The sequence below is a fragment of the Astyanax mexicanus genome, chromosome 3 (genome assembly GCF_023375975.1).
Source record: "Astyanax mexicanus isolate ESR-SI-001 chromosome 3, AstMex3_surface, whole genome shotgun sequence".
Classification (NCBI taxonomy): Eukaryota; Metazoa; Chordata; class Actinopteri; order Characiformes; family Acestrorhamphidae; genus Astyanax; species Astyanax mexicanus.
This window is the reverse complement of record NC_064410.1, coordinates 6,515,301-6,534,398: the sequence shown is the minus strand read 5'-3', so window position 1 is coordinate 6,534,398 and position 19,098 is coordinate 6,515,301. Positions and strand designations below refer to the sequence as shown.

General features: G+C 36.5%; 1 protein-coding gene and 1 long non-coding RNA gene across 2 annotated transcripts in view; both read left to right on the top strand.

Moving 5' to 3' along the window:
- Window positions 1-19,098, top strand: part of LOC125799309 (uncharacterized) — a 637,314-nt gene that overhangs the window by 230,913 nt on the left and 387,303 nt on the right. The window lies entirely within an intron of this gene.
- Window positions 6,181-19,098, top strand: part of adgrl1a (adhesion G protein-coupled receptor L1a) — a 313,378-nt gene continuing 300,460 nt past the window's right edge. Inside the window, exon 1 of the mRNA XM_049475750.1 lies at window positions 6,181-6,981. The gene's annotated coding sequence lies outside the window, so the exon portion shown is untranslated. The remainder of the gene's footprint in view (window positions 6,982-19,098) is intronic.

The following is a 19,098-nucleotide window of genomic DNA, read 5'->3' as shown; positions in this document are numbered from 1 at the left end:
AGTAATCAGTTCATGTTAATAGGTTGCGTATAATCATGGACAGTTTATGGGACAATCAATTATAGAGTAGTCTCTTTTATAGGCTCTTATAAATAAAATAATGGAAAAATGAATAGCACTGTAATCTCTTCTAGGCAAGGCAATGCATTATTCACTAATTAACTGATAATGTAATTTGCTAATCTATGTCTTATAGGGTGGGCTCCAAATAATAAATTAATAAATGAAAATAAAAAATCATATAAAGCAATAATTACAAATAAACATTAATTCATTAATCAAGTTATTAACTGATACTGTAACTTCTATGTAACTGTCCCATGGGCTAAATTCACCCAAAAAATAACATCAATTCATTAATTAAACAAATAAACAAACAAACAAACAAATAAATGGGTTCTAATGAACAAGGTACATATACATATAATGGCAAATTAATAAATTAATCAACAATTAATTCAATTACAAATTCTAATTCACTGACTATTAATTAAAATAATAAATAATTGAGCATAATGAGTTTACCAATAAATTCAAAGATGCATGAAAACTGTGATTAAAAAAACAGGGTTATTCCACCAAATATTGATTTCTGAACTCTTAAAACTTTATGAATATGAACTTGTTGTTTTCATTGCATTATTTGAGGTCTGAAAGCTCTGCATCTTTTTTTTTTTTTTTTTGTTATTTCAGCCATTTCTCATTTTCTGCAAATAAATGCTCTAAATGACAATATTTTTATTTGAATAAAACAACAATATCCATTTTACTCAAACATATATGTATAAATAGACATTTTATAAATATAATTTGACCAGGGGTGTCCGAATGTTTACAGGCTCTTTATTGTTAGCATCATTTTTATTAGAAAAGGCTCCTAAAACTAAATCGATATGTTTAAAAGGATGAGCCCGTTTAAGTAGAGCACTTTTTAAATTATTAAATTAATTACCCAATTAATGAATGTAGTGATAATGATAGTGAAACTGCTATTATATATACAATAAACACAAGCCTTTATCCTGTCTGTGTGTGTGTGTGTGTGTGTGTGTGTGTGTGTGTGTGTGTGTTTTTGTGTGTGTGTGTGTGTGTGTTTGTCATTTCTGATCTTACATCCTGTACAGTGTTTTTCCTCAAGCATCTGCTGCTGCAGCCGAGAGCATATAAATGAATAAGAGCACAGTCTGTTGAGGAGATGACAGAAAGACCTCGTTTTTATCACTCGTTAATGTGTGTTTCTGCCCACAGAGAGCAAAAATCTTGACCGGAACCTAATGACCACCCCCGTCCACTCCTCCACCTGCGATCAGAGGCTTCCTTCCAGAGATGTAGAAATACTAGAGAGCCAGACCTGAGTAAAAAAGTACAAGTGCTCTATCAAAAAGCAGTTGCTTGAGGAAAATTTAAGTGTTCTTTAAGCTCCACCTTTAAGCAGAAGTACTAAAGTATTCAATATTTTTGTACTTAAGTATTAAGTATAGTGAAGTACTGAAAGTAAAAGTACAGTACTTTGTTATTAGTGTAGTTATTACAGAAAGCAGTGGAAAGTTACCCTGCGTTCACACTGGAACGCGACGAGTCGCTTGTGTCGCCCAGCGTTTGTCGCTTGTGGGCGTGTCAAGCTCAACGCCCGCGTTTATCATGGTCCAGCCTCCGACAAGAAAAAAGGCACAAAAAAGGAATCACTTGGCCACTTTAATCTCCAGCTATAACTCCCAAACTTGCTGGAATCTTGTGCGTTTCTGTGATTTAACTGCGCTGGAAACGCAGCCGTTCCCACAGACTGATGTGGGTCCACCCCGTTCAACAGAAAGAACCGGGAAAGAAACTAGAAATTCAGAGGACGTCGAACCGCCTTGTTTGTGATTGGTCCAAAGAAAAGCTAGGAGCCAATCGGGTTAGAATGTTGCTTCACCGCGTCATAACTCATTTGCATAGAGTTGAGAAAAATTCATCTCCGTGTCGCTTGTCGCTCTGTCGCTCTGTCGCTTTGTTGCTTTCCAGTGTGAACGCAGGGTTAGCGGTGCTAAAGGCAGAACAAGAGCAGCGAGATCTTCGTATAAGATCAGCTTGATACCGATACAGCGTTTTAGTACTTGAGTTAAGTATTGCAGTAAAAATAATACTCCAGTAGATACAGACACAGCATTTTAGTACTTGAGTTAAGTATTGCAGTAAAAATAATACTCCATTTGATACAGATACAGCGTTTTAGTACTTGAGTACAGTAGTGAAGTAAAAATAATACTGCAGTAGATACAGATACAGTGTTTTAGTACTTGAGTACAGTAGTAAAGTAAAAATAATGCTCCAGTAGATACAGATACAGCACTTCCACTCCACTTCTACTTCGTTACTATACATCTCTGTTTCCCTTGATACCTTAACCTTTTTATTTCTATTTCTGAACATTTATTTTACCATATAAAAACATTGTACCGCATTACCGAGTAGCATCACAGCGCACTCGGAGGAAAGCGCAGCAACTCTGACACATGGTTCTGATACATCAGCTCACAGACGTCTTGTGCTGATGGACATCACCCTTTGGAGTGATGAGGGGGAAAGAGTGCCATCTTCCCTCCCAGAGAGAGCAAGCCCAATTGTGCTTTTTCAGGGCCCCAGCAGCTGATGGCAAGCTGCATGACCGGGATTCAAACCAGCGATCTCCTGATCATAGTCCCACATTGGCATTTTAGGACTATTGGAGACTTCCATACATTCTCGTTGTGCAATCTGAGATGTTTTAGTGTAATACAGACAACAGCAGTGCCAATATTACATGTTATAGCACGAACCTCAAGTGTATTATTGTGATTATACCACAGTTCCATTATCGCTGTATATTAAAAGATTTTGAGTTAAAGAGGATGAGAAAATAAGATCTGTTTGGTTATAAACTCTCTGCAAGTTAAAATAGTTCCATTGCTGCTCTGTTTGTAGCTGTGCTGTTTGGCTTGTAAGCGCTGCATCGTTGCTAGGTTACCTCTGTGTGGCGGAGTAATACATGTAGAGCTTCGGTTACAGTGCATTACTGGCTGACAATGACAGTGATAATGACACTCATAGAACCCCAATCTCTCAGCAAATCCCATGGCAGGGTCGGAACTAACTGTAGTATAATTATATTTTAGACACATTTCTGCACATTCTAAGTATAGATATCGTTGATTTGCTTAATTAAACAAATTAAAATATAGAATTAAATGTGCATTAATTATGAAACTGTCATCACCATACTGTTCCCACATTCATCCTAATGAAACCATCACAAACATGACAAGACACAGTGGCCACGATACAGCACAATTATGTTTATAGGGGGATGGTCCCTATTAAACACATGTGCGATAAGATTACTGCTTAATTAGATAATTGTCTTAAATGAGGAATTAATTGGCTAATTAATGACTGCAATTAATTCCAAGCAAGCATGGCCACAGACCCAATGTGTCTTGATACATGCCCTGAAACACTGAAACAGAATCCTGGTGCTTATTTGTTTTAATTGTGTGTTGATTTGTTTACTTATTTTAACACACTTCTGGCTGCTCAGTGCTGACATCAGTACGACCACCACTCACAGACCCCGGAAGACAGTGCACTAAGATCTGCAGCAGTGTGTGTGGAGAGAGAGAGAGAGAGAGAGAGAGAGAGAGAGAGAGAGAGAGAGAGAGAGAGAGAGAGAGAGAGAGAGAGAGAGAGAAAGAGAGAGAGATAATTCACAGGTGCATCTCAAAAATTGTGAATATCATGGAAATGTTACTTTATTTCAATAATTCAGTTCAAAATGTAAAACTCATATATTACAGGGGTTGGACAATGAAACTGAAACACTAAATTGGAGCAGCCTGGTGGCCAATCTTCATTAATTGCACATTGCACCAGTAAGAGTAGAGTGGGAAGGTTCTATTAAGAGCACAGTGGTAAGAGAACAGTTTTGCTCTAAATATTGCAATGCACACACCATTATGGGGGACATACCAGAGTTCAAAAGAGGACAAGTTGTTGGTGCACGTCTTGCTGGCACATCTGTGACCAAGACAGCAAGACAGTCTTTGTGATGCATCAAGAGCCACAGTATCCAGGGTAATGTCAGCATACCACCAAGAAGGACCAACCACATCCAACAGGATTAACTGTGGACGCTGTAAGAGGAAGCTGTCTGAAAGGGATGTTCGGGTGATAACCTGGATTGTATCCAAAAAACATAAAACCACGGCTGATCAAATCACGGCAGAATTCAATGTGCACCTCAACTCTCCTGTTTCCACCAGAACTGTCCGTCGCCACAATAAATTATTGTGCTCTAAAACCAGGTGTTTCAGTTTTATTGTCCAACCCCTTTAGATGTATTACACACAGAGTGATCTATTTTAAGGGTTTATTTATTTTATTGTTGATGATTATGGCTTACAGTCAATGAAATCCCAAAAATCAGTATCGCAAAAAAATAGAATATCATATAAGACCAATGGATACTTTTGGCAGTGTCGGCAGTGTGCCAAGTCCTGCTGGAAAATGAAATCCTCACTGACTTTGGCCTTGATTAAACACAGTGGATCAACACCAGCAGATGACATGTCTATCCAAACCATCATTGATTGTAGAAACTTCACACTAGACCTCAAGCAGTTTGGACTGTGTGTCTCTCCACTCTTCCTCCAGACTCTGATCCCTTGATTTGTTTTTCAAAAGAAATGTACAATTTACTGATGATCAGTGATGGTTTGGAGAGACATGTCATCTGCTGCTGTTGATCCACTGTGTTTTATTATCGAGTCTAAAGTCAGTGCAGTTTTGTTTTCCCAGAAAAACTTACAGCACTTCATGCTTCCCTCTGCTACTGACAACTTTTATGGAGATGCAGATTTTATTTTCCAGCAGGACGTGGCACACTGCCCACACTGCCAAAAGTACCAATAGTTTAATATAACATTATAATTTTCTGATTTTTCTGATCTAGTGGGTGGTTCCATCCAAATGGCTCATAGAAGCACATGATTCCAGACACCAAACTCTTTCAACTGACTCACAGAAAACAGATGGAGTGTTTACATGGGCAGGTTTGTGGGAAACTGGGCCCAGGCTACTATGCTAATATTTTGTGTACTAACCTACCAACACACACAATAAGGTTGTACTAAAGTCAGTATTAAATTGAAAATGACCCTAAATTCCAATTCAAGTCTTGATTTTAAGTTTGAATTTGAGATTGCAAACAAAAACCAGAATTGCAATTCTAATCAAAATTGCAGGAAGTACAATTGGAATTCCATAAAAAATTTAAGTAATTTATAATTCATAATTAAGGTGTATTTAACCAGAAAGCTTTACAGTATATATTAAATATGATTATATAACATGAATTTCATATGCATATTATTTTATGGACCACAAATTAACATTAAAACATTCTGTTGAACAGATAATTAAAAGTACTAATATTTTGATAGAATGATAGAATAGGATTTAATTTCCCAGAATACCTTGTTTTATTTTAGTCTTTTAAATGGTTGTCCAAACATTTAATATATTATTTGTAAGGTTAATAAATTATAATAGCATTTACCAAAACTTTGATTAATTTGATTACTTTGACAGACAAAAAAATGCTAATTATTCAAAATTACGGGAATGCATGGTTAATATTAGTTGTGTCTGTACATCCATTTGGAAGAGAAATGTATGTTAAAAGTATCATATAATCACTGATATGCTTTAAATTCAAATTCAATTCAACATCATGTAGGATGGATCTATTTCAAATTTAATTAAATTATTGACTTGAATTAAATTCTGAAATTCTGAATTTTTTATAGCCCTAGTATACAGCATACAATCAGACTGCAGCCCCTGACTAATCAACTAATCTAAAAAAAATAATCGTCAAATTAGTCCATTAAAATAGTCGATTAACACATAATCGCCCTGGTTTTGTTAAAACGTTTAAAAGATGTAATTTAATCATTTTTTTCTATAAGGTTTATTCATTGTTCTTTGCTATCAGTGGGGTGAGAGAGGCTCAGGCAGAGAAAAGAGAGAGAGAGAGAGAGAGAGAGAGAGAGAGAGAGAGAGAGAGAGAGATACAGAGAGAGACACACACACACCACACACACACACACAGTGAGTGAGAGAGAGAGTGAGTGAGAGAGATGCAGGGAGAGAGAGAGAGTGAGTGAGTGAGAGAGTGAGTGAGAGTGCAAGCAGAGCGCGCGCGAGCAGAGCGAGCAGCACCGTGCAGCTCTGCAGTGGCGGAGAGTCTCGTCGCGCGAGCTGCAGTTGAACAGAACGTGACTCCAGCACGAGCTCGCGCTCTGCTGCGTGGAGGTGGGCAGCAGCACCCTGACGCTTCCCTGCGCTCGTGCCCGGTGCTTGGGACGAACCCTGAGGGCTGGAGAACCCGCAGGAACCCGCAGTCTGCTGGAGAACCCTCTGCTTTACTGTTGTTGTTACTGTTACTGTTGTTATTTACTGCAGGCTCGTGCGCGCTCGCGGCTTGTTGTTTTACTGCTGCTGCAGCTGCACGCGGAGCCTCGTGATGAAGCTCGGTCCGTCTGCCCCAGCGGCCAACATGTCGTCGGATCTGCGCGCGCGCTGCCGCTCGCTCCCGTCCGGACCGCTCTCTCTCCGCGCGCGCTGCCGTCATTCCTAACCGGGAGGAGGAGGACGAGGAACCGGGGGACCGGGCGCACGAGCTCGTGAAGGAGAAAAAGAACAGATAGAGAGACAGAAAGAGAGAGAGAGAGAGAGAGAGAGAAGAGCGAGAGAAGAGCGAGAGAAGAAGGGAGAGAGAGAGAGGGAGAGGTTTATTAATTTTTAATCTTTATGCATCCGCACGAAGACGGAGGAGCGCGCGAGGAGAAGAGAAACGGGGAGATTGAGAGAGAAAGAGAGAGAGAGAGGGATGAATGAGAGGAGCCACTGAAGGAGAAGAAGAAGAAGGGAGGAAGGAGAGAGATTGGAGGAAGCAAGGTAAAGGTATGGGAAAAGGCTTTAATACTTCTACATGTGTAGGCTATGCACATAGACTATATATATATATATATATATATATATATATATATATATATATATATATATATATATATATATATACTCATAATCATGTTCTATTGTTGTGTGTTTATATAGAATAACAACACGAGGCAGTTCATATATTCATATAGATTGTAAAAAATAAGTGATGGGCAATATGATAAAAATATTTATTGTATTATATTTAAAGAAATTTATGCAGTACATAATTTCCATATAATATATGTAATACATATACAGTCATGTTATATGTGTACATAAATCAGCAGAACAGGTGGCACTGTATATAAAACATTGCAATATTTTTTACTGCTGCTAAATGTATATATATTTTAAAAAAATGAGTAATTTCAAGAATATAATATTTTACCATTGTATACAGTTCTATACATGTTTAACAGTTTCTAACATTCAATAGAAACAAAACATTTTTTTAAATATTTTTTTTCTATTTTGTAAACTACAGTAACTTACAGTAACACTCTTGTACACTTTTGTATGAAATAATAATAATAAAAATAGTAACAAAATTAACCATTTAACATAAAAATGATGCAATGTAGCATCTACACATATAACAAAATACTAGATTGCAAACATTAACAGTTACACAAAATTATCCTTAAAGCTTCACAGTAAATAATTTACAATACTATTATTACAATATGTATTGTGACATTTTTTTTGTCTCTATATATTGTGTATGATACTGTATCGCAGATCCCTTATTACAATACACACAATACATACAATACATCCAAACATACAGGGATTTTCAACGATCATACTTTTGCATTCCATGCACCTACAATTAATGATTAAAGTAAAATAAATAATATTTTATATAGGCAGATATCATATATTTCATGGTGCATGGTAAACGAAAATGAAAATTTGTCAACGATGGATTAGTATCATTCAGGTTACCACTACAGTTTACAATTATTATTTAATTATTTGAAATTATTGTTATTATTATTTTTTAAATATTGCGATGTGACTAATGCGCACATTTCGATGCTGTTACTAAAACGATACATTGTACGATACATCCCAACTACACTCAACATTTATTACAATATATTAACCTGCAGATAACAGCTAACAGTTAACAGTAGCTGCAGATTTTTAAAAAGAACAAAAAATGCTTTTTTTTAAATCAAATACTTTTTCATACTTACTTAGTGATATACAGTGATATATAGTGAAATACTACACTACACGGACAGAAGTATATTGGGACGCATACACACTTACACACGTAATTCAAAATTGCGAACAATTGCTGAGGGTCAATATTTCTTCCCTTTTACAAAAGGATAAAAGTGTATTGTATGGATAATGGTAGCAAACTATCATAATTAGATCACGATACAATATATAATGTTGTCCCATATCATGTTGCCCACTTCTAATACACCCAATACATATATACATAGTCACAAATGTACACATGCACACATGTATATACTTGCTGTGTTATTTTTGTATTTTTTTTTTAGCCTTTATTAGATCACAATTGCACAGTTTATCCACAGAGAGTGCATCGACACACTCTTGCTTGTCCTCCAGACATGTATGCGTGGGTCCACATTGCATGCAAAGAAAGAATTCGGTCATACTGCATACATATATTTGCTGACAGATATGGACCTCATATATGCTCTCAAGTATAAATCCCATGTGTTTCTCTCTTTAGTTTGATGTGTGTATGGTTGTCTGGCTTGTGATTACAGATGATAGATGCACTTTAAAAGATCTAGGTCCTCATTGTTAAAAGGCACAGGTTGTTCTATTTGAAGATTGCGTTGTTATACATCAGTATAATGCATATGTAGTGATATAGATACACATATAGAAGAATTATACTGTATGTAGGTTATATGTGCACAGAGAGTGCATCGACACACACTCTCACGCTCTTGCTTCAGACGTGTACGCGTGGGTCCACATTGCACAATTCAAAGGAAGCGTTCGATCACGTTCATGTTCGGTAATCTGTACTGCATACTGCATACATATATTTGCTGACAGATATGTACCTCATATATGCGCTAAAGTATAAATCCCATGTGTTTCTCTCTTTAGTTTGATGTGTATAGGGTTGGCTGGCTTGTGATTACAGACGATAGATGCGCTTTAAAAGATCTCATTCGAAGTGCTCATTGTAAAAAGGTACAGGTTGTTCTATTTGAAGATTGCTATGTTATATATCAGTATAAAGCATATATAGTGATATAGCTTATATATAGTATAGTATATATATACATGTGCATGTGCATTGCAGTCTGTGCGCAGGAGAAATCATAAAACAGCAGCAGCAGCATCATCAGTAGTGATATAATGCTCTGCAGGTTGTGCTGGAGCTCCAGTTGAAATTGAAAATTGTGGAAAAGCAGGAGAGATGGTAGTTTGGTGGCTTGGAGAAAAAGGCCCCAGAACAAAAACTGTGGCGTCCTACATGTATGAAAGGAAAAACGGGAGATAAAGATATATTTAGAAGCTTTGTCTTTTCTTCTGCTTTGTCTTTCAGTGATTTACAGACACCTGTACATCCTTTTTATCACTAGGCTCTGTGTGGGGTGTAGTGTGTAGTAGTGCTGGGCGGTATGGCCAAAAATGTTACTGCATATTACTGTATTTTTCAAGGTACTAACGGTTTCACTGTATTTTTATTATATATTTTTTATTTATTATATGTTTTTGCATGACTGGGCTTTAATATAGGTTTGTGAGTTACTGTACTGTACATATATTAGGAGTACATATCATATAAAACACTAAGGCTTTAAAATAAGGCTTTGATTAGTATAGGGTTTACTTTGTCCCACAAAATTACATATAACATATGACGAAATCAGAAAAATAGCTAAAGAATGTGAAAAATAGATAACACGGCTCCCTTTACAAAATGCAATATTTTAATAAATAGTTCCATAAACACTATAAACAAACTATAATATTCCTCAAAAGCTCTATTGCACAAGTTAGCATAGTTAACATACAAGCTTAATATCAATTTACTATATGTTATTTCTAAAGCCATTAGAGGCATTACAGTATTAAAATCTACAGCTACAATTCCCTTCTTTCTCCAGTTAACAAATACATTCAAATTATCCTTCAAGCTACAGTATTAATATATTATATATATTAAAATTAAAGTAGTTACTGCTATTTTACTGGGATAAAAACACTCATATATAGTAGAAACAGAAGTAGGAGATGTTTTTATTTATCTACAGGACAGAGCTAGACCAGTGTTTGACTCTCTTCTTTGATGGCGCTGTTCTGCACAGCGCTCCGCAACGCCTCTAGTAGTGTGGTGGTATGAAGAAATGCATACCGGTTCAAGTTCACCCTACAGCAGGGGTCACCAACATGGTGCCCGCGGGCACCAGGTAGCCCGCAAGGACCTTATGAGTAGCCCGCAGACCTGGTCTAAAAATAGCATTTTTGTTGCTATTCTTTTTTTTTTTTAAATCACAGTTGCATTGGTGTAATTTTAGATTATATTAGATTAATATTAGCTTAGAGATAGCCTATAGTTTATATATTATTATACAATATAATGTAATATAATATGTAATATTATATTAAAATATAATATAATATAAAATGTAAACAATTGCAGAGATTTATAAAAATAGTGTTGCATATTGATATCTGTGTCTTCACATAGATGAATGTCATTAATTATTAATAATAACATATAATTAAAGGTAAATTGAGAAAAGTTGTAATTTCATGAGTGTGTATCAAACTGGTAGCCCTTCGCATTAATTGGTACCCAAGAAGTAGCTCTCAGGTTCAAAAAGGTTGGTGACCCCTGCCCTACAGTATACCGAATAATATACTGATTATACTGAAAAATCGATTCGATTAATTGAGTAATCGGATAAAACATAAAATGAGAGATTTTATAAAATAAGACCTTTCACTTAAAAATGAATAACCAATTGGTTTAATTTTTAAATTCACAATACATTTCCACATTGCAAACACAAATAGAAATAAATAAAACACAAAATAGACATAAATACTACAAGTAATCATTTAGTAATTAATTATTTAATACATTAAGTTAAATTATTTCAACTTAGAATTTCTTGTAAGTATTAAATATAGGGCATTAATCAATAATAAAGGCGTAAACATTGGCTTTATTTTGTGCATCTTAGCTAAATGACAATACAGTAACTTTAGCTCAGCTAACTTTAGCATGTATTTATTTATAAACTCCACAGAGCTGTGTTTACTGATTATATAAAGCCTGTATTAAGTCTAGAACTTGTCTCTGTTGTAATAAACACAATAAGTACACACATTAGACAGTATTAATAATAATCATCACTCCACAGCGCTGTTGTTATGTTATTAAGGCACATTAATGTTCATCTCATTGATTTGTTATAAGTTAAATTTACCTCCGCCTCCTCCACTTCCTGCTTCCTGTTTTGTGGGTGACGTAACGCTAAGCGCGCTATTTCACATTAAAAGTCCCCGCTAAATTTCGTGCTCTGTGTTTAAAAATTAATTAAATGATTCTTCGAGGAGCAGAAAATTAATCAATCAACTTTTTAGGTACCACTTTAAAATATGACTACCTTTATAAAGGGTTTAAAAATGGTTCACAGTTAGTTTATTAATGATTAATAATTCGTTTGTAAATGCCTTAAAATCATTAATAATCAGTTATAACACATACATTGAAAGGGCAACACTGACCTGTTGTTTGCCAAGTAGTGAACTCACAGCCGTCTATATTGTTGCCCTTTCTACGTATGTGTTATAACTGATTATTAATGATTTTAAGGCATTTATAACCTAATTAGTAACCATTAATAAACTAATTGTAAACCATTTATAAACCCTTTTTAAAGGTAGTCTTATTTTAAAGTGAGTAACTAACTCTAATTACTCGAGTAATCGTTTCACACGATGCACACTCATTCACACACCACAGGCTACAGGTCCCTCCACCGAGGTCCCTTCCTCCTTCAATCCTCCACTCTCACACACACACACACACACACACACACACTTCCTCTATAAGGATTTTTTTTTTTTAATAAACTCCACACCGCAAATAAATGAACACCCATTCTCCACCACCACAAGCCCTGCATTAACAGTCCGACCGTCTATAACCGACTATAAACTGTAAATTAATGGACGCGCCGCGCCTCAGACTGTAAATGAACAGATGATTTCGACTGCAGCCTATAAACGAACGGACACTCAGGCTGCGAACTGTATGTTAAGTGATGACTCAGGTTGCCACAGGTTGTAAATGAACACATGCTTCAGACTACACTCGCTAAATGAATAGCTCATTTACATTCAGAATTAATAGATATTTTCGGCTCGGGACCGTAAAAAAAATAATGCACGCGCTGGGCTGCCGGCTCTGAATTAATACAAAACAATTTAGTGCATACTGTAGTGCATACTGAATGAATGGATGCTTTAACGCCAAGATCGCGCATTCAAAATGAATGGATGCTTTAAACCTGAAGCGCAGGAAGCACTTTGGAGAGAATATCATATCCTACATATCCTTTATATCCTATATATTCTACATATTGCTGCTGTCTAGTTAAAATATTAATACTATTTGTTTGTCAGGTTTTTAGTTTTTTTTTTTTGTCATTTGAACCATTTGAGCTCTGTTCACAGTAAGTAAGTATACAGTAATTTCTGGACAAATGGACCAACAGAAATGACCTGAAATGTTATATTTTGACCTCTGTCGTACGTTAAAAAAGGTTAAGAAGTCATTATTCTGCATTATTTTAATTCATATTTTTAGTATGTCCCAAAAATATTTGGAGCTTAATTTTTTTTATTCTTATTAAATACATCCTGTACATTTGCACGCCTGGACACTACTCAGACTTAACTTAAATACAATACCTGCAAAGGTTTATATTTAGTATTTGGCCATATCTGCTGATACCTGCTATGTCCTATACTTAATTTATTCTGTATTACTGCACTACCTCATATCTATCATATCAATCTGCTTACTTTTATCTATCTGTCTATCTAATTGCTTAAGAATTCCAACTAAACAAGTGAAGACTATTTTGGTTTCTGTGACTGACCTCAGTTGTATTCAAATGACCTTTGCTCTGATTGGCTTGGCCAGGGCTGGGACACTTATATGAGTGACATGAATGGGTGGGGCTGAACAGCATAATGTATGCGAAACGAATATATATATATTATATTGTGACTGTCGTATAAGAAAAGATAAAAAAAAAGCCTCTTAGTTGACAATGTAATTCAGAGGGAATTAATAAGGTTCAGAGCTTCAGAGTTATTTTGAAACATTTTAATTGGTCAATTCATCATCAAATTTGGACAAAAATTGAAAGGTCGATATTGAACTTTTTATTGAACAATTATATCATGACCTACAATGAAATGCATAAAATTTGGGGGTGATATAAAAATGAGCTTCACAGAAAGAGTTCATTCTTGGAGGATTTTTGCAGATTTTTTGAATTTGGACCTAATGTAAAAGAATTATATCATGAGAAAAAAGATTAAATGATAAAAATGGTATAATGATATATAAGTATATAAGTATTGATTGTTGTGACCTCACAGACAATGCATTTTTATCCTATTACTTTGAATAGGTTGCTCTCTATTGGACTGAACTGTTGGAGCGAACACTATGTTCCGAGTCATTTTGGAGCATTTTTATTGGTCATTTCCATTTCTATTGAAATTTGGACACTATGTTAGGAATGTTAGGTCCTGTATTTGGCTCCGTCCATCTTCCCATCAACTTGAACCATCTTCCTTGTCCCTGCTGATGAAAAGCCGGGTCAAACCATGATGCTGACACCACCATGTTTGACAGTTTGGATGGTGTGTTCAGGGTGATGAGCTGTGTTGCTTTTTTAAGCCAAACATTCCGGATTATAAGGCGTTTGTTTACTAGAAAAATAGAAGTTCGAAGAATTCAGATTTCAATAGTCAATATGGAGTATTTAAAGTATGATTTTTTTTAACGCTGTGAAAAAAGCTAGGTGTTCCATCCCGCACCCAGAGAAAACGGATGGAAAGTGACAGTTAAGTGTGCGGCGCGGCTGTCTCTTAGAAACGACTGGAGGGCTGACATTCACAATATTTCACTCGGCTGGCCCAAAGGAGGAAGCAGCAGGTAGTCAGTCCACCACCACTGTGGCCGTTATTGTTTTCCGTCTAGACTTCAGCTATCAATATCTCGGGTCGTTCTTTAAGGGCCTGCGCTGAAACCGGCCTCGGACTATAAAAGATCTCAGCTGAGAATTCTCACCAGGCGTTCCTGCTCCGGATGCAGTCCGAGGGTCTGTTTGTTTTTTTCACCGCTACTACAATTCAGCTGCAGGTCGAATCTAAGAATAGAATCTATTCATTTCTGGGTAGAGAGAGAGAGAAAGAGAGAGAGAGAGAGAGAAACCCTCCCAACGTTTTGGAGAGGATATCAGACGCCAGCGGTCTGCCAGGGCACTGTTTTAGAAGCTGGGGAGCTGCCAAACATCCTCGTCTGGAGCGCTGGAAGGATTTATGTCCCTGTGTCCGCGTGTCACATCACTATCAGAACGATTATTCTAAGCTTTCAATGGATGAATTATAGTCAGGCATTAGTGCCATATTAATTGGGGCCTCATTTCTTGTAATGTGCCAGTAATCGGACTGCGATTCATCTCTATCATACTCTCCTTTCCATTTTTTTTTTTCAAAATTGCAAGAGTACTTGGATGTTGCAAGGTTTACCTGATAAACAGGAGGCCATCATTTTGTGGTAATGGTGTTTTGAAGACCAAATAACATTATCAACTTATCGTTCAATAAATGGACATGACTTCATGACTTTATCATTTTAATAATCGTAATTTTGTCCAATGTGTTTGCACTTGCAAAATACACTTTTATATATATATATATATATTGTGACTGTGTGACCTGGTAGAGACAGAGACACAGGGAGTAAATGAACTTAAAACGTACCTTTATTAGAGAAAAAAAAGAAAAATCACCCGAAACAAACTTAAAGAAACTTAAAGAAGTAAAGGCTGATTCAAAGTCTTTATGCTGGTCCAACGCGAGCCAGCTGGGACAGACCGGGGCTGGACGTCATGGTGTTGGGCAAACCCATGCATGGTTCCCCTGCCTCCCCGCACATGTGTATAAATATAATTTATGACTAATTTATAACCTACTTTGATTCAAATTTGGGAACTTTTCAGGTTCCAAAATTAGGCCCGTGAACAGGAACGGAAAGTTTATTGTCTTTAAAAAGGCGTAAATCGTTTTTTATTATATTATGTTATCATTATATTAGTGCCATTTATTGGCCTTAAATGCCAACAAAATTGTTTATTGCAATCTTTTCTGGGACAAAAAATTATTATCATAACAGGCCTACCTCTAATATACATAATGTAGCCTAATGATTTTGTGGGCTCATCTTCCTAGAGATTTTCTCTAGGAAAACTGCATTTTCGAGTCCTGCTCATGGGAGCCCTTCTGCACTGCATATTTGTGGCCGACTCCAGCTCTAACAGCATAATTAAACACATTCATAGAGTTTGTAATGAACTGTTGATTTAGGTCATGTGTGTTGGGAGTGAAACGGGTACGGAATGATCAGCTATCTTAAGTGAAAGTATCTTATATAAACTATGTCTATAATGGCAGGTATTATTATACTAGATCAGGACTGCGTGATATGTACCTTGCAATTATATACTATACATTGCAATTACATTGTAATTAAAAAAAAAAAAAAAAAAAAAAGGTACCCGAAAAGCATTTAAAAATTATTTGCTCACTTAAAAGTCTATTTTCTGGTCTATTTTCATACATAATGCTCATTAACTGACACTACTACGGATGCCTACTATACATCGAAGTGAGCAAGGGTGTCGCCATGTTTCCCTTCTAATAGGGAAGCTGGGGGAAGCGCCTAAGTAAACAAAACTGTAATTCTTAAAAAAAAAAAACCTTCTCAAAAATCTAATGAGTGCTGGATGTTAATCTACGCAGATTTCTCTACTGAAAACTGTTTTTCCCGTTTATTTACAATAGGCCCAGATTTCCAATATTTTGTCTAAGGTTGAGTTTTCAGTGAAGTTTCTCCAGCACTAAGGCTGGGTGCAGCAGCATTAGCATTAGCATTAGCTAGAGGGACTTACATTTCGCCCGATAGCGCTAGACTGAGGAACCCTGAGTTTTCTTGCATAGTCCAAAAAATACGGTATTCATAGTCTTTGAGATTGAGGTTATACATATATGTCCAAATGTTTGATGACACCTCTTCAACTGAATACACATTTTCATCTATTTTAGGTTGAACCCTTTGCTAATACATACAGCTCTGGAAAAAAATAAGAGCCCACTTAAAAATGATGAGTTTCTTTGATTTTACCCAATTGAAAACCTCTGGAATATAATCAAGAGGAAGATGGATGATCACAAGCCATCAAACCACCAAGCTGAACTGCTTGAATTTTTGCACCATGAGTAAAGGCATAAGGTTATCCAAAAGCAGTGTGTAAGACTGGTGGAGGAGGAAAACATGATGCCAAGATGCATGAAAACTAGAGTTATTGCACCAAATATTGATTTCTGAACTCCTTTCTTTGCATTATTTGAGGTCTGAAAACTCTGCATCTTTTTTTTGTTATTTCAGCCATTTCTCTTTATTTTCTGCAAATAAATGCTCTAAATGACCATATTTATATTTGGAATTTGGGAGAAATGTTGTCCGTAGTTTATAGAATAAAACAACAACGTTCATTTTACTCAAACAAGAGAGCCATTTCTATAAACTGGTTAGAAACCTATTCGTATATTCCACACTTCAGTTCAGATCACTGCAACTGAAGGAAGGCTGACCACCCATCCACAAACAATAACCACATTTTTTTCACCCCAAGAAATATAACAAATAGCATGAATTATTCCCTAAAGCAGCCGAAAACGTACCAGCCCACATCCCCAGCAGAAGCTGGTGTTACACCAACACCTCCATTCGAAGTCAAAGCTTCAGATTTGAGCAGGTGTAGCACTGTTTTTTTTTTATTCTGTAAAGGCTGTTCAGGTTCTCCATGAGAGCCTGGCTTCTGTTCTCTGAGTGAACGCTTCCAGTAGACTTCATGAGTCACATTTTTCTGAAAGCCTCGGTGGATTGCACTCCAGCAGCGTATACAATGGGATTTTCATTTTTCAGGAAAAAGAAAAAGAAGGAAAACAAACCATGAAAAAGCAGAAAAAAGGCAAGAAAAAAATATCTACAACACAGTGTGACACTGTTTGCACTTTCAGACCTTCCATTTCGCTGGATGGAGGGAGGGCTTCTGCTGATTCATGGTGCCAAAGTGTGGATAAACTTATATTTAGTAATATAATAAAATATGACATAATATAATATAATACAGCTCTGGAAAAAAAAAATAAGAGACCACTCTGATTTAGCTATTTATAGGTTTATGTTTGAGTAAAATAAATTAACATTGTTGTTTTATTCTATAAACTACAGACAACATTCCTCCTAAATTCCTCCAAAATTAGAGCATTTATTTGCAGCATTTATTTCCCAGCTTGCTCACTTACCAGACATCCCTGACCCTCCTGATCACGTGTCGCTACGGTGTTCACACTCGCCGAGCTTCTGATTGCTCACACCTGGACTGCCTTGTATAAATACCCAACCCCCCCCCCCCCCCCCGTTTCCTTTGTTCCTTTGTTGTTGTTGTATTCAAGCTCTCCCAAATTCCAAACAAATAAAGTAATTTCTAGTATTTATTTACAAAAAAATTTGTTTTATGAGTTCAGAAATTTATTCCAATATATGCTGTAATAATCCTGGTTTTTAATCACAGTTTTTTTTTTTTTTCATGCATCTTGGCATCATGTTTTCCTCTCCACCAGTCTTACACACTGCTTTTGGATAACTTTATGCTGGTGCAACACTTCTGGTGCAACAATTCAAGCAGTTTTGCTTGCTTTGATGGCTTGTGATTCTCCTTGTTTTAATTTGGTTAAATCAGAGACACAAATTTTTTTTCCAGAGCTGTATCGTGATGTCATATATATATATATAGCCGACCCCAGGTTGCAGTCTGCTCGGGTAAATGATGTGAATTTTGTATTGCACGCTATTCTGTACAGCTGCTTCTCGCATGCGTGTAACATTTTCGCTACACGCCCCTAGTGAGGGACCTGAAACAGTCCCTGCCTTTTCCAGGCTCGTGATCTACAAGCTGTTTATTTTACATTCCGTACCCATCTCTCCATCACATTCTCTTTCCCTCATTCTTTCTTTCTCTCTTTCTTTCTTTCCCTTCCTTGCGTCTCCTCTCCCTGCGGGCCACAGTGTTGTTCGCCTGTCAGTCACGGATATTTTTCCCCCCTCCGTCTGTTGTAGCTCCTTGTTCGGCCTGTTAGGAGGAAGCGTCCCCCGAGACCCGAGTGGACATTGTTTGATTTTTTTTATTTTATTTTATTATTTTTTTCATTTTCATAGTCAGCTGCCTACTGTACGTGAAAAAAAAAAAAAAAAAAAACAGAATCGGGCAATGCGTTGAGAGGGGACTAATTAAATGTACATCAGAATTGTACATTTATTTTCTTCCGAGGCTATATATTGCTTCCCTGTTCGTTTGCCTCTGGTTTCCAGGGATGAATAGGCCTAGTATTGAACAGTAATTAGGCTTTGAATATTAAACAGATTTCTCTTCATTTATTATTAGGAGCGGACGGAGCGGAATGGTGATTCTGCAGTGACAAAGCTGGTTCATTTATAGAGGCGCTGAAGAATGAAACAAATGTGAGATAAAATATAGCCAGCTTTATACCTGGCATTAACATGCATCCTGGGTGATCTGATCATTTTTCAGACTATAAATTGCACTTAAAATCCTTTCATTTGACCAAAAATCGAAAGTGCGCCCCATAATCCCGTCAGCTGTCCACTGAAGTACAGCGTTATAAGGGGGAGTTTTCAGTTTTAAAGTTTGTCCAGCACTAAGGCTGGGTGCAGCAGCATTAGCACTAGCC